The following is a 16,221-nucleotide window of genomic DNA, read 5'->3' on the forward strand; positions in this document are numbered from 1 at the left end:
ACGGGAATAAAATTAGGCCATTTGACCAAGTATTCGGTGCTTGAATGGAAAATTCAAAGGAACAATGACAAATAGCATCAAGAAAACAGTCTTGGCTGACACTCCAGTGCAGTACTGGGGAACAGGGTATTGCCATTGAGGACTCTCTTTTGAATAAGATGTTAAACTTGGTTGTCATTGCCTGTTCTGTTCAGATGGATGTTAAAGATTCCATGATACTCTATCAAAATAGATCAGAGTCCTTATTAATAGGATAAGGTTGCAATTTATAATAGGCAAGAGAGACCAGAAATTAAGCACGAATAGAAACCGTAAGTCTTAAACTAGTTGTGAAAGAACCCTCCTCATATGTGGGAAGCATTCAGAATCTTGAGATTTGGTTGGAGTAAAAATCCAAAACATAATGGTCCCACAGGCAGGGACTGGGTAAGATTTCAGGCCTCTTGGAGGAAATGAGAACGAATCTTGAGTGCAATTTCACTTTTATCCTGCAGAGGGTAATATTCTCCAGTCGATGGTCATGAAAAAGACAACTGTTGGAAGAATGAACAGGATGGAGGGTTTGTCCTCTGAGGAGGACATGCATCAGTCTCAATAATATAAATGGAACAAATTACTCTGAAAGTCTGGGTATCAGATTGTAGTTGGGGTGTCTTGCGAAAGGATACGAACGAGCAGATGTTCAGTTAGTAATCCATTCCGCTTTATTGATCAGTATTTGCGGGTCCTGTGTGATGCAGTCGCTTTGAGAATTGCAGGCCTGTATCTGGTAGAGATCCATAAATAATTGCTGACTGCCTGAGGCTCATTGCTGTGTCAGAGAGGCAGCTGCTCATAGTCTTTCATTCAGTCTCAATCACTAAAGCTACTTATAAAAGCCAGGTTTTAAAATAAATAACCCAATGCACTTTAAAGATTCAGAAGAACTAGATTTAAAACTGGATCATATTTTCCCAGAGTTCCTGAGCTAAGGAGAGGGAAATTCAGCCAGGACTCCTGCTCCTCGTTGCGAATAATTGACCTCTGCTGGAAAGTGGAGACCTGGCTATGATTGCAAATAATCTCACACTGTGAAGCCCTTCAAGACATTTGCTTTAGCACAAAGGAGCAGTATAAATCTAAATTAAAATATGTTTATTTTAGTTTGGGGAAAGAAACATTGGCAAGCTGCTTTTGCAACAGCACAGAGAGGCACTGTGGGGCTAAGACTCCATATTGCAGCGAATTCAAGGAAATCAAGACTATTGTCCAAACAATGCATAAATTCAACCAAAACATTTCTAATTCGATAAATCATGTCATATGTGATGAGGAGGTCACTCTGACTGACATGCAATGTACCCCAAAACTCTTACTCAAGACAGTGTTGCCAGGTATGGGAATACTTATACACTGCCTCAGCCATTCTAACTGATCTTTTATGAAGGGAGATCACCACGGTGAAGACAGGTGACAGTGCAGAATAAACACACAGACACCAGGAGTTAGAATTACCCTGACAGGGTCTAAACACCCACAGCCTGCTGGGGGTGTCAGCCGCCCTGCAGTATCTTGGCCATTGTGAACTCAGACACTCAACGTGGGCAGCCTAATTGACAGAGGAGGGAAATCCCAACTCAGCCGGTTGCCAAGTCAGGCGACCAGATCACTTCTCTGGCTGGGCAAACCCGGCCTGAGCTTAGTGACCAAGTGCGAGCAAGCTCCGCATTCCAGTATCCGCTTCCTCTTTGTAAGGGTGGGTCAAATGTTGGGCTTTGAGACATCTAGAAAACATGAAAAGCACTATATCAAATGCAAGGATTATATTGATTATTATTTTAACCACAGGTCCGAAAAGCCTGCAGTTTCCAGATAGCTCACGAGAGGGAGCATTGGGCTTTGTTGGATGCTGTAATATCTCAGAGAGGGAACAAGCACTGCACCCTATCACCACGTTGCTGTCAAACCCGCAATCTTCTAATCCAACTCAGCCAGACCGACAAACGGAAAGAGAAAAAAAAAAAAAATTTGGGTAAAGCAGGGAGATTTAAAAATAGTTTATTGCATCAGGGTTTTTTTTTTGCTCAATCTAGTGTCTGACACACATGGAAATCCAGCACCATGCTTAAGATGAATTGTCCACAAAGGTCTGTTAAAGGTTATCAGGTTATCACTCGGCTTGAGACAGTAAGACGTATAGCAGAAGGAATAGTCCTAATTGTTCTGGTTCTTAACTAGACGGATATGATCACAGTGCAGTAACGAAAGCGTTAAGGTATGTTCCCCTGCAATTGCCTGACGTAAGCTACTGCACCAGAGGGACTTAATTGCCCAGATAACAGCTCTGTGTTACAGAAACCATTGGTCCATCGCCTTTTCAAATCCCTATCTCAAAAGCAGGATTTGCTCACTAAAGCCATGGTTTTCTCCCCCTCCCTGCTCTTCTGTCCCTTGAGATTTCTCCATCACTTCCTCCAGCGATGTGTGCTCTGGTCTCTGTCCTTAATGCCCTTGATTCATCCGCAGCACACAATCTCCTGCTCAAACTGTCCAGCGCTGCCTCAGGCTCCTACTTCATCCAGACAGAGCCAGTGCTGCTGGCATGGCACAGGCAGGGTTGACAATCAGTCATCATGCAAAACTGACTGCAAAGTGCCGAGTGTTGCAAATCTCCTTTTCACAGGAACCTCAGGTCAGGGATGCACCTTAAGCAGTTGCCTCTCAAGCTGGTCATCGATGATTGCACCTTAACCCACCTACCACCAATAGGCATAGGCCATTCAAATCATTTTTATTTAACAATTAAAAATCTGAGCATTATTTGGGACTATTCTTTACATCAGAAAAATGGGGTGGTGGGGGAGAGGGATAAAATGTTAGGCCAAAAAAATCTGATGAATTCAGTGAAAATTTATATAAATATGTCATATTCGCATTTTTCTGTCCATGTGAAAGGCAATCAGAGAAGTCCACAACATTTTACGCAGCGTAACTGCAAATAGATCCTTCACTCTCAGGTTGCTAGCAACAAATGTAAGCGATTCTGGTGCAAAGAACAAAGAAACATATCACATGGCCATATATCTGTGAATTGCCACAGGGCTCAGAGATCGCCTGTGAGCATGTGATTTGCTTATCATTCGGATTACATATGCGTCCCAGAGGTTTAACAAAAAACTGGAGGATTAAATTTGTTACTGATTGACTTTGTGGACTGTATCGAACAATATCAAAATTCAGACTCAATTTAAGAATTTTTAACAATTCTGCACAATCTTAAATTTTAAGATAAAATGGTCTTACTGGTTTAGACTGAACAGAGTTTCGGGCCTCCTTTGGTGATTCCTATTTCCACAAGATGTAGGCAAATGAAAGGACATCGTGGCCTGTAGCTGTTTCAGATTTTCACGACAGTCTACTCCAAGCAGCTTCAATAGGTTAAATGTTTCTCACTCTGGGTAGAGAAGTCTGAAAAATTTCAGTCACAATGTCTGCAAATTTAAAGAGAAAGAATATGCAACAGCTTCCATCAGTTCATCGTAAACTTTTTAAATCAAGAAAATATTAACTGATTTTTCTCTCCCTTTCTTTCTCTTTGAACTCACGGTCCAGGTTGATACTCCAATGAAGTGCTGTAATATTTTGCTTCAGACTCTGTGCCTCAGCTGAGATGTGTGACTTGTTTACAGTGTGTGAACATTTCTCTCTGTTTTGACCAAAGCAGTATTGTGAAGTTATTATGTTGAAATGAGTTTACAGTAAATGCTGTGGATGTTTGTATGGGAAGCAAGCAGGGAATACAGAAGGGAGGAGAGGTGCATAATGGGCGGTACCACTCTGTGCCTGGTGCATTGCGTCACAACTTGCAGGAGAAGGAATATCTGCTACCCGCCCAGCCCAGGACAGACACTTTTGAGTGCTTTTCAATGCATATAGTTTGCACCTCAACCCCCGCACCCGCCAAATTGGTCTCAGTGACTCTGCACGTAGGAAGGGAAAAATCAGCCAAGGTTTCCGTTCCTGGTCACTGATTTTTGTTGAAGTGGGCGGCTTAGGACAGGGTCCGAATCAGTCCACACTACACTGTGTCCCACATCGAGGAACAGAAACCGAATTTTCGATTACGAAATGTGTTTCAAGCAAACTTGCCAAACTCAACCAGGAACCCTCAGCTCCCAGCCATGGAGAATGAGGAACCGAACCATTAAACTTGTTCCTTATGGGAACAAGGCCTGAAATTTCTTCATAGTGTGCTTTTGCAGCATTTGGAAATATTTCTTCTGAAGAGTTTGTTGTGAAAGATTTATTTCTGAATTGAATACAACAACAAAATTACATTTGAAAAGATCATAAAGAGTTGAATTAGACATGCAGATCCACACAGCATCAGGTCATTCACATCCCATAACATGTAATATCTACTTCTAAACAGCACTCTCACTCTCAACTTTAATTACTAGACTCAGCTAATCCAGAACAATGTGTCAGTGCTTAACCCTAATTACATTCCATTGAATCCAATTTACCAATCTGTCAACTCTTCCCCCAACAGAGTAGCACCTGGGAGGAATGATCCCATTTCATTTGGAATCGGCCTGTGTATAGCAAATGATGCAACCAGATGGGAAAAATCTATTATGGGGATCCCTGTATTTTACAGGAGAAATGACTAACAAACAGTTCAACTTAGATAAATGAAATGTACTGCATACAGTTGCCTCACAAAGTACACAGTCACTCCATCTTACAGTATATTCTGTGAAGTGCTTTGAGATGTGTTCCTGACATGAAAAGATACTACATCAGATGTAAGGAAGAATAGGAAACGCATGTATTCCATGGAAAGAATAAAACTTACTGAAGCTGTAACAACAAGAAAATTATATTTATATAGCACCTTTCATGTCGGGAAGACGTCCCAGAGTTGGGAAGGACAGACAGAATTTCGGACCCGAGCTGGGGGTTGGGATCGGGGAGGGCGGGGGGGGGGGGGAAGTAGGGTGATCGAAAGCACGGTTGAAGAGGAGGGTCTTGAGATGAGTCTTGAAGGAGGTAAGGGAGGGGGCGAGGGGAGGGACTGCGAGATGGAGTTCCAGAGGGTGGGGACAGAGTGGCAGAAGGCCCACCCGCCAATGGTGGGGTGAGCGAGGCGGGGGACGTGAAGCAGGCCGGAGTACGCTGGGCGGAGGGAGCGGGCAGGTTGACAGGGGGTTAGGAGGTTGCAGAGGTAGGGAGGAGTGAGGCCATGAAGGGCTTTGAAAGTGAGGACCAGTATCTTGAACTGTATCCTCTGTGTGATGGGAAGCCAGTGGAGTTGGGCAAGGATGGGGGCGATAGGGTCGCGGAGCCTAGGGCGGGAGAGGATACGGGCTGCAGAGTTCTGGATGATCTGCAGCCTATGGAGGGAGGAGTTGGGAAGGCCGACAAGCAGGGAATTTGCATAGTCAAGCCTTGAGGTAATGAAAGCATGTATGAGGGTTTTGGCAGCCTGTGGTGTGAGACAGTGGCGGAGCCGGGCGATGTTGGGGAGGTGGGCGAAGGCAGAGAGGGTCATAGCACAGATGTGGAGTAGAAAGGATAATTGAGGGTCAAACAAGACGCCAAGGTTCCAGATTGTCTTAGCAAGGTGGAGGGTGCATCCATGGATGGTGATGCTATCAGTTGCAGAGGGTAATTTCAGGACATATGGAAGTATTTAATTATCCAGAGGGTAATTAATGCCAGAAACAGGTTACCAGGAAGGGTGGTTGAGACCAGGACTCTGGACTCATTTAAAATGAGCTTGATCCCATAATGGAAAGATGGTATCCTGGGAGGATCAAATGGGCCAAAGGGCATTCTTCATCCAAATCTCTCTGTGCTCTTATGAAAAACAATTAGAAATTTAAGAATAATTGTTGAGTTGTTTCAAAGCAATTCATAGGATATACTGTAAAGTGGAGTGACTGTATTTGGGTGGGGTAGGTGAAATGCAGCAATTGGAAGGGAAGTGAGCTTGAGAATATTGCGTATTAATAACAAGCAGCTTGTTGTGATTTTACATTTATATGAATGAATGTCTCCATTGCTCTTCAGGAACTATTCCAAAAATAACGCATGTCGGCTGATGGCACATGTCTACGTCAGTTTCAATCAAACTGTTGTAGAATTGTATCAATTGTATCTTATCAGTTTGACTTACTCGCCTCTGAGTTAGAAGGTTGTGGGTTTGAACCCCATATGAGATGATCTCCAATCTAAGCCGACACTCCAGTACAGAACTGAGGGAATATTCTTCTGTTCTCCTTGGGGAGGTAAGTGAGAGCTACTTGTACCTGAGCTGACTCCAAGGTGATGGGTTTGGCAATGGAATGTCAAAATCAAGTCAACTCTCTGTGGCAGTCAACCCTCTGGGCCACTAATAGCAAGACATTTTGTTGTGTTTTTTTTACAATCAAAGCAGAGAGTGAGTCCGTTCAAAACAGGAAGCGCTGTAACCAAAACACAAAATACTGCTGATGCTGGAAATCTGAAACAAAGACAGAAGTCGCTGGGAACAACACTCAGCAGGTCAGGCAGCATCTATGGAGAAAGGAAAGTGAGTCAACGTTTTGGGTCCATGACCCTTTGTCAGAACTGGGGCATATTGGGAGGGAGAGGCTTTTAAGGGTTAACAGAGAAGGAGGAGGCAGGGCAAGGAAGACAAAGGAGAAAATGGGGTAGAGGATAGGGGATTATGGGTTAAAGAGGTGTTAATGATGCAAAACGAAAGGGATTTGCAACAAAACAGGGGAAAAGAGGTGTTAATAATGCAAAACAAATGGGGGGGGAGGGGACATTGCAACAAAACAGGCAGACCAGAGAGAGAAAAGGTGTGTCTGGGACACAGATGATGTGATAATGGTCTGAAATTGTTGAAATTAATATTGAGGCCAGAGGGTTGCAAGGTCCCTAGCAGATAGATGAGGTGCTGTTCCTCGAACTTGTGCTGTGGCTCATTGGAACAGCGTAGGAGAGCATGGATGGAGAGGTCAGCGTGTGAAGGAGAGCTGAAGTGGCAAGAAACCAGAAGCTAAGGGTTGTGATTGCGGAGAGAACGGAGGTGTTCGTCAAATCGGTCACCCAATCTGCATTTAGTCTCCCCAATGTAGAGGAGACCACATTGTGAGCAGCAAATGCAGTAAACTACATTGGTTAAATCGCTGTCTCACTTGAAATCTGTGTTTGGGGCCCTGGACAGTGGTATGGGAGGAGGTGAAAGGACAGGTATTGCATCTCCTGCGTTGGCATGGGAAGTTGCCGGAGGGAGGAGAGCAAATGTTAGTGGTGATGGAGGAATGAACCAGGGAGTCAGGGAAGGAACAATCCCTTCGGAATGCTGAGAGGGGAGGGAAAGATATGTTTAGTATTGGATGACGCTGGAGGTGATGGAAAGGCGGAGAATTATTTGTTGGATGTTGAGACTGGTGGGGTGGCAGGTAAGGACTAGGGGGACCCTATCATGGTTCTGGGACGAGGGGGAAGGGGTTAGGGTAGAGGTGTGGGAAATAGGGCGGATGCGTAGGTCCTGCCTACCACAGTGGATGGGAATCCTCGGTCGAGGAAAAAGGAAGACATTTCAGCTGCTCTGGTGTGAAAGGTGGCATCGTCAGAGCAGATGCTGCAGAGCTGAAGGAACTGGGAGAACGGAATGGAGTCTTTACAGGAGGTGAGGTGGGAGGAGGTGTAGTCCAGGTAATTGAGGGTGTTGGTTGTCTTGAAAAGATATCTGTTGATAATCTATGCCCGTGAAATGCCATTTCTCTTCTCGGAATGCCTACCTTGAAGAAGTTCTGCTCTTCCCTTCAACATGACTTTCGTTCTTCCCTTTTACCCTGCTCACCATCTTCACTATCTGTTTCACTACTTGTATTTGATGATGTGTTCACTAAAACCCATTTTCACAGCCACATCTCTTTGCTCAGTAACTGTCTTAAACTGCAACTAATTCCATATGATTTCCGTCTTAAGTTCCACCCTTCCTGCTATCAATCCACCCACGATCACGGATACCTCCGTGAAATTCAGCTCTCTTCTGATCACTGCTCTTGCCGCCTCATGAGATCTACTTTCTCCAGCATGCACCGACACATGCATACTCTCAATCTTTCAGCAGAACCAACACGCTTTATCTCAGAACTGCCCTCATCCTCAATTCTATTTTATCTTTCGCCTCATTCGGCGCTTTAACAAAAATCTGTTTTTCTTCCTTTTAGATGGCAAGGATCACAAACTGCAATGACTTGTGGATGCCAACCCCTCTCCTGACCCCTCGTCCCCTTTGCCTTCCTCTGACCCCATCCTTTCCCCCAATCCCTCTCTTTGCATCTATCTCTATCTCCTCTGACCTCCCACTCTCTGATCCAAAACGATCCGTCCTCAGTAAAGGCCTCACCTTCATCCCCGTTATGCCCCCACCTCAATGAATTTTGATCCTGCTATGATGCTGAGCTCTTCTCCACCTCCCTGCACACTTTTTTGGCCAGGAGGCCTCCCCCCACACATCGGACCCCTTCTCCTGTCTTCAGGAATCCCATTCCTCTTGGACCCTGCCACCAGGCCCCCTACGCCCCCTGGACCTGTTCATTGAGAACTGCCATTGTGACATCGGCTGTGTCCGTTTCTCCACTCCCCTCTTTGTTCCGGGCCTACTCGGGTCCGCTCCCTGACCTGATCCTCAGATACATTGAGGACTGTGTTGGGGCTGCTTCTTGCTCTCGCAGTGAGTTGGAAAAATTCACCAATTTGGCTTCCACCTTCCACCCTTCCATAACATTGACATGGTCTATCTCCGACTCTTCCCTTCCCCAACTTCACCATTTCCATCTCGGGGCATAGATTATCTCCTCATATCTGGACTGCATTTTTGCTCCTCTTGTCCAGGCTCTTGTTAAAAGCCTCTCCCTCCCAACATGTCCCAGATTTGACAAAGGGTCAGGGACCTGAAACATTGACTCATTTCCTTTCACCATAGATGCTGCCTGACCTGCTGGGTGTTCCCAGCGACTTCTGTTTTTTGTTTTAGGAAGTGCTGTAAAGTGAGTTTGACCTTTGATTCTCCATTGAATTCACTGAGGCCTGATTTACAGGCAGTGCTGGGGGCACCGTAAGGCAACAGTCAGTTCTTTTGCATTAATATTAATGGATCAGATTGAAATCTCGCTGGAGCTACAAGTGCACAGGGTGACAAATTACCCCATTCAGAACACAAAGCTGAGAAGCTACTCCCTCCCCAAATAAGGTGTAACAGCTGAAAAGAAATCAAAAACAAAGACTGCTTGTGAACAAAGCAATGACAGGTTGAATATTTTACCCTCATATTTTATTCAGGTCAAACGCCAGTATGTGAACAGCTAACAATATACTGTTATACCATCATTCTCATCTGAGCTAGAGGTTGTGGGTTGAACCCCCAATTGGTGAATAGTCCAGGCTGACACTCCTGTGCTGTATTGGGGAGTGCTGCTTTGTTGGGAGGCGTCGTATATAAATGAGACATTTAACCAGGGCCCCACCTCTCTGTTCGGGTGGATGGCAAAGATCCCATGATACAAATGGGAAAGAGAAGGTTGTTTCTCCCCATGTTCCAGGTTAATCGGTCATTCACTTCACAGCTATTTGTGGAAATTTGCTGTCACAAAAAACCTGCTGCATTTGCCAACGACAACGTTCTCTACAATTGGCGATAACCACTGTAATGTGTTTTTGAGATAATAAGATGCTAATGCTAGCTTATGCTTTGTAGTCACAATGATCTTAAATGAATGTGGGTAGCCTGACTTCCCGTAAACAGATACAGGCTTCAGTGCTTCTAAACCATGAAACTGCACAGCGACTACCGTTAAGAGTTGGCTGCAAAATACCCCTGGAGTAGTGTGATATGCTTCTCTAATTTCACGAAGTGAAACATAAAATTTGTAGAGAGCAGTTACGGCTCAAGATAACTATCAGAAGAGCTATTATTTGTTCTTTCAAACCAGTGAAGCATCCTCCAGTTACATGAAGGGTAAAACATTACTTATTGCTCCATATCATTCAGGCGTAGATAATAATAATAATAATCCTTGCCTGTCACATCTTCTAGACGTCTCAAAGCACTTACAGAATATACTGTAAAGTGAATTGATTGTATATTTGTGGGTGAACGCGGCAACCAATTGCACCCAGCAGTGTCCCACAAACAGTTGTGGATTGAGTGAACAAATTATTATTGTTTTTTGAGGGATTATTATCCTCGGAAAAGTGATCCGCCAATCGACTAACAACCAGGTTCCTACTTACTGCTCGGTAAACAGTGGTGTGTAGAGTAAGGAAATTTGTCCAACATTTCACCCTGCTGGGAATCAAACCCAGGTCTCTCGCTTGCAAGGCGATTTCTCTAACCACTGAGCTATGGGACTCCGCATTATGAGCACCAATTTTACATCAAGTCCTAAGAATGTACATGGAGGGCATAGGTGTAAAATTTACAGGACTTGAGGTTAGATTCCCCGACCTCCACAGAACAGTGACTATGTGGAACAGCAGTGAATGCTGCATCCATTAACTACTTCATTGGATAAGCTGTTCATTCCCTCTCCCTCACCATCTGTCGTTTCCCCTCTCCTACCCCCATCCACACCCCTCATCCAACGCTACATCAACTGTGGTGAGTGTAGCTGTGCTGGGACCTAGTTGTGAGGTGGTGATGTCTGGGCTCCTTTTGTTGCTGGGATAGCAGGGAGGGGAAGGGGGTCTTCATAAACTGGATCTGTTGCTTCCTTCTGAAACTGTGCTCCTGAGGTTGACTGCTGACATCAGAAATAATTTCACCCAGCCATTTGCAGTTGTAGTTTCACACAATCATTTGTTCGGCACAGCTCAGCAGCAACTGTTAACAATTTCACATCCATTTTATCTTGCTAATTTTTCTCCACTAATTTTCACTCTTCCTCTCCTTAAAGACATTGACCACTGTTTGGGGTGCGGGTTGGCTGCTTTTTGGGTTGCATCCTCCAATACCCATCCCGTGCAGCCTTTCTTTATGCTTGAGCTTTGACATGCACATCGACAAGCGGTGTCAACCACAGAGGCCCTGTTCTTATTGGACTCCACATTACATTTTACTGCAGGGGAAGCGGACGTCGGTGGTCTCAGCACAGCGATCAGTAGCAGGATCCATGACTGATTTTCTTTTGTTCCCTTGCTGCTGCCTCATCTGCGATCAGCTAACTCAGGCAGCATTGATCAAACCTCGGAGCTGACCTGTCTGATTGTATACCTCATCATGTGATGCTTTATCCACAGAGCACTATAGTAGGATTAGAGTTTAGGCACGGTATTGGGATTGCAATCGTATATCCAGTTAGGATTGGGCGCAAGGTTACTTTTTTTTGTAAATTTCTGTGCTTCCTTCTTATCCACATTTGATTTATTTTTCTTGCTTTCACTGCCCAATGACACTCCATTGACTAACTGAGTGGGAAGCCAAGAAACATCTTCAACCTGAGAAGCTAACTACTATCTAAGAGGCCAAACGTCCCTCTCTCACTGTAAAACATACTTCTTCTGCCTGTGACAAATGCTTCCTCTACATTGCCCCCAAAGTACTCCGAGATGCCATCCGGCATGAAGGGCGCTATATAAATACAAGTTGTTGTTGTTAACAAAGATTCACACAGGCAAAAGGAACTTAGGAATAGCAGAAAGAAAAAAATTGCATTTTTATAATTCTTTGTTATATGTCGAAAGTCTCAAGGAGCTTCACTGTAATTACTGTCAAAAAGAGCCCATTTAGCCATTTTATTACAAATGTTAATTTTTCTCCACTTTTTTCCCCATTTGCTATAATTTAATACCCTTATTTCCCAAGCATCTATCGCTCTTTTAAAAATCCTAATCAATCTGCCTCTGTGGCCTTCCAGGCCCTGGAATCTGCACTCCCCCAGAGGACTGGCAATAAAACATTTTCAAGATATTTATTGTCTACCCTACTTGAGATTTGTCAATAGTCAGTGATTGTTTTCACAAAGCCTCTTTGGCTCCATTACTTAAAGCAGAACATGGCCAATTAATGTTTGATCAATTCTCCAGCAACCTATTAATATAATTAACTCAGCCCAATTGATGATTGTATAATATATTATTATAGCCAACAACACAACAAAATAATAATTCTTGCATTTTATAACGTCAAAATGTCTCAAAGCGCTTTGCGGGGAATTGCATTTGACTCCTCTCTATGTTCCACTTGGGGACTTCCACAGAACCTATCCCAAGTGGTCAATCTTTATCTGTAAGTCTTGGCAGTGGGTGTTGGCAGATTATCTGACCGTGGAGGCATTCTCAGCTAAGTATGGTTCTGCCCTTATCTGACGTACACCCGTGCATCTTCTAGCAGGAGGGTCATCAGATAGGGATTAGGGAGAAACCTAACTGACTGTGTTTCTCTATTCTAATCCACAGACCATATATCGAAACAGGGGCCTCCTCTCCCAGTTTGTATGGTTCTGTTCTTGTGACTGAAAAATTACATTTATTAAACAAAACACGTCACTAAACGATTCCCGTGCTTCCAAGCTCAGACAAAGCCTGAACACCTGAGTGCAGTCAGTTCCTTGATAAATTACTTGTTTATTCAGACTCCCCAAGCGCTTCTAGTACCGTGGAACATGGAATAAATAACCATGAAATCTAAAAGGATTAAACACTATTAAAAATATCCTGCATCATATTAGCTGATCAAAAGGCTAATGATTGCTGCTATATGCTGCACAGCTCATTCTGAATCATTGCTCTTTAACATTTCTTGGACATGATTCCTTTCAGATCGGTATTAATAAAAGCATTTCAGGGCCTGCTTGGCTCACATTGTAAAACAGCACAAGTTTCTTTGCTGTCACTCTGACCTGAAAGGACATCTGTGGAGGAGGAGTGAGAGTGGCAGGCAGGCAGACGTCACACTGATTCAGCACAGCAAATCCATCACAGGCACTGGGAGGAAAGACATACTCCTCTGCCCTGATTGTGACAATATCCAGGGCAAGGGGGCAGCACGAAGACCCAGGGTGTCAAGACATAATGCGTAAGCAACCCTTACCCGGGGAGGTGCAGAGATCCCGAGCGAAGTATGGTGAGGATGGCTGGGCAGGAGCACTGCAATGCTGCATCGAGTTGGCTTGCTGACAACACACCTCACTCAGCAGCTCTGACACAATCAGCTGCAGCTTCAAATAGGAAAATGTCAGCTTGCACTGTATAGAAGGGCTGGTTTACATTCCTCACACATTACCCTCTAATGCTTCTGTGCATAGCAACGTAGAAAGCACACGACAATTCAGATTCTTCAAGCTTAAAAAAAAGAGCCAATGTGCTGGCTATTATATTTCTATCTAGCTTTTATATCCTTTGCTGCTTTTATATCCTTTGCTGATTCCTTCAGTGATCACAGGAGATGACAAGAGATATGAATGAATAAAAGGCCCTTTAGCTCATTTGATCATTTGAAAAAAAGAGTTAAAGGGGAGGTCAATAGTTCTGATCACTCAACCTTGAGCTGTAGGTAAATGAAGGAAATAGGAGTAACTTGTAATTTTATAAATATTTTTAATGTTTAAATGTCTCAACACGATTCATATTATTTTTGTAGGTCCCCCAGATAGCCATTAGGTGAAAGGAAATTAATCTGGAGGATTGTTGGCAGTAAATCTCTTTCTCTTTTCAAATAGTGCCATGAGATTTTTAGTGTCCATTTTTGAACGGGCAGAGATGTAACCTCAGTTTACCATCTCAGTAAAAAGGCAGCACCTCTGATATACTGCAGAGTTCCCTCAATACTGCATCAAAATGTGAGCCTGGACTGTGAGTTTGAATCCTGACATGATCCCACAACTTTCTGATAGAAATGCTAGAGCGCTATCAAACTGAGGCAGGTTGACACTTGCAACAACAACCACAACTTGGATTTACATAGCGCCCTCCACGCCGGACGGCATCTCAGAGCGCTTTATAGTAATGGATCCCGGGACCGAGCCAGGGGGAGGGGGAGGCAGGTGACCAAAGGCGCGGTCGAAAAGAAAGGTCTTCAGCAGAGACCTGAAAATGGGAAGGGAGGGAGCGAGACGAAGGGAGTGAGGAAGGCAGTTTCAGAGCCTCGGGGCGTAGTGGCTGAAGGCAGCTCTAAGACTGCCAAATAAACATTGTACTACAACCACAAAGTGAAACAACTACATTAAGAGTCTTCAACATTACCAGCAAGAGAGTGTTTAAGTGATAGTTTCAAGAACAATCTTTGGAAGAGTAAATATGTTCAGCACAAGGCTATTAGTAAATCAGGCCACGTTGAATCAGGATTAGATTTATCTTCGAATTTCACAACCTGCTCTCTCCTCCCCCCTTTCTCGATCTTTCCCCCATACATACCCTGGCTGGCAATCAGTGTCTAAACTCACACATGAAGAATGGCCACTGAGGTGAGGCACTGGAAGAGTATCCAGCATGAGTCAGCATCTTTACGAGAGGTGGCGGATGGGAGAAAATTGAGAGGAAAAACAAAAGCAGCATTCGGAGTGAGATATCTTGTGATCCACTCACGACAGTCCATCACGCACAGATCACCAATTAAAGACTCACGAGAACTAATATTTATAAAACCACTGTCTGCGTGACTGGCAAATAATATTCGCAAAGGGTGCTTGGGATGTGGAATACTATCCTATCATATCTGATTTTTGCTTCCTATCCCCGGGTACGAGGACCAGTTCTAGCCCCAACCCTTGAGAGTTGGCATCGAGCCTTGTTCCTTGTAGGAACAAGCTCATAGGTCCAAACTCATAATAATAATAATAATCCTTGCATTTGATATAGAGCCTTATCATGTTTTCGAGATGTCTCAAAGCGCTTCACAGAATACATTGTAATGTGAATTTGCTGTATATTTTGTGGGCGAAACGCGGGGGCTTATTGTGCACAGCAGTATCCCCACAAACAATCATGGATTGAGGGATTATTACTCCCTTTATCTTTTTTATGTAAGTCACCATCACCATGGGCAATTAATGAACCATTAGCTTCAAGGGTAACACCAGTGAGACACTGAACACATTTCACCTACAATGTGTTCCCTTCTCTACTTTGTAACAGAATAGAATATCCCAGTAATTGTTTCAATAGCTGATAAGAATGTTTTAGTACATGGGTAATTGATACCAGCTCAAAATCTTTTCCATTTTCAATGGAATTTCTGCAATCATAATTGTAATAGGTCTATCTCTGGGCTTTCCGAAGTTTTGCAATTCGGCTTTGACATAGTGGAAACAGATATTGGCAAATTCAGTTGTCTCGCAAATCATGTTGACAGCTATGGGAGGAACTTGAACTAATTCCTAGGGATATTGTTTTATAAATTCCTTTCGACAATAGTTCACTAAGTAAAACTGCCATCCAGGCTGGAACTGCAGTTGTAAAACTTGGGAAAGCGTTGCCCCAGAAAGATGTAACCGTAACACTGACTGGAGAGCAGCAGAGGTAGGGTTGGGGGAATCCAGAACAACGGAGCATAATCTTAAAATTAGACGAGGCCATTTAGGAATGAAATCAGGAAGCATTTGTTCTCGCAAAAGGTAGTGGAAATCCGGAATTATCTCCCCCAAAAGGCTGTGGATGCTGGATCCATTCAAGACTGAGATAGATAGATTTTTGTTAGGTAAGGGTATCGGGATATGGGGCAAAGGCGGTTTATTGGAATTGAATGATAGAACAGGCTTGAGAGGGCTGAATGGCCTACTCATGTTACTATGTTCCTGGAATATAGAAATCTCTGTGAACATCCCTCAGTGCTGCCTCACAACCGGAAGCATAACTTCAACAGTCTCCCTTTCACCATCTGGCCTGGTTGCCTTGAAAACATTCAACCAGCTGAGTTTTTTGTGACACAGACTGCTGACATTAATGATTCCGTGGAGCAGTGGCTTCAGGAGAATCAGTGAGAAAATTGGATGTGGTGGAGGAAGTATGAGCCAAGGGTTTCTGCTCACCACCAATTTGAAGGTCTTTCTGACACTAATTTAGTCTCTGCTGAACATTCAGGGTATCCGAGCATCAGTATCAGCATCAGCCTGGTCTGGATTAGAGCTGCAGCTCTATGTTGGAGCTGGAAGGCAAATTCATCCCAAATCAATAAACCCATGAAATTACTGTCACCCTCCAAATGCTGACCCTAAAGCCATTGATGCTCCATTTGGTGTG

Source organism: Callorhinchus milii, unplaced genomic scaffold (assembly GCF_018977255.1).
Source record: "Callorhinchus milii isolate IMCB2004 unplaced genomic scaffold, IMCB_Cmil_1.0 Scaffold16, whole genome shotgun sequence".
Classification (NCBI taxonomy): Eukaryota; Metazoa; Chordata; class Chondrichthyes; order Chimaeriformes; family Callorhinchidae; genus Callorhinchus; species Callorhinchus milii.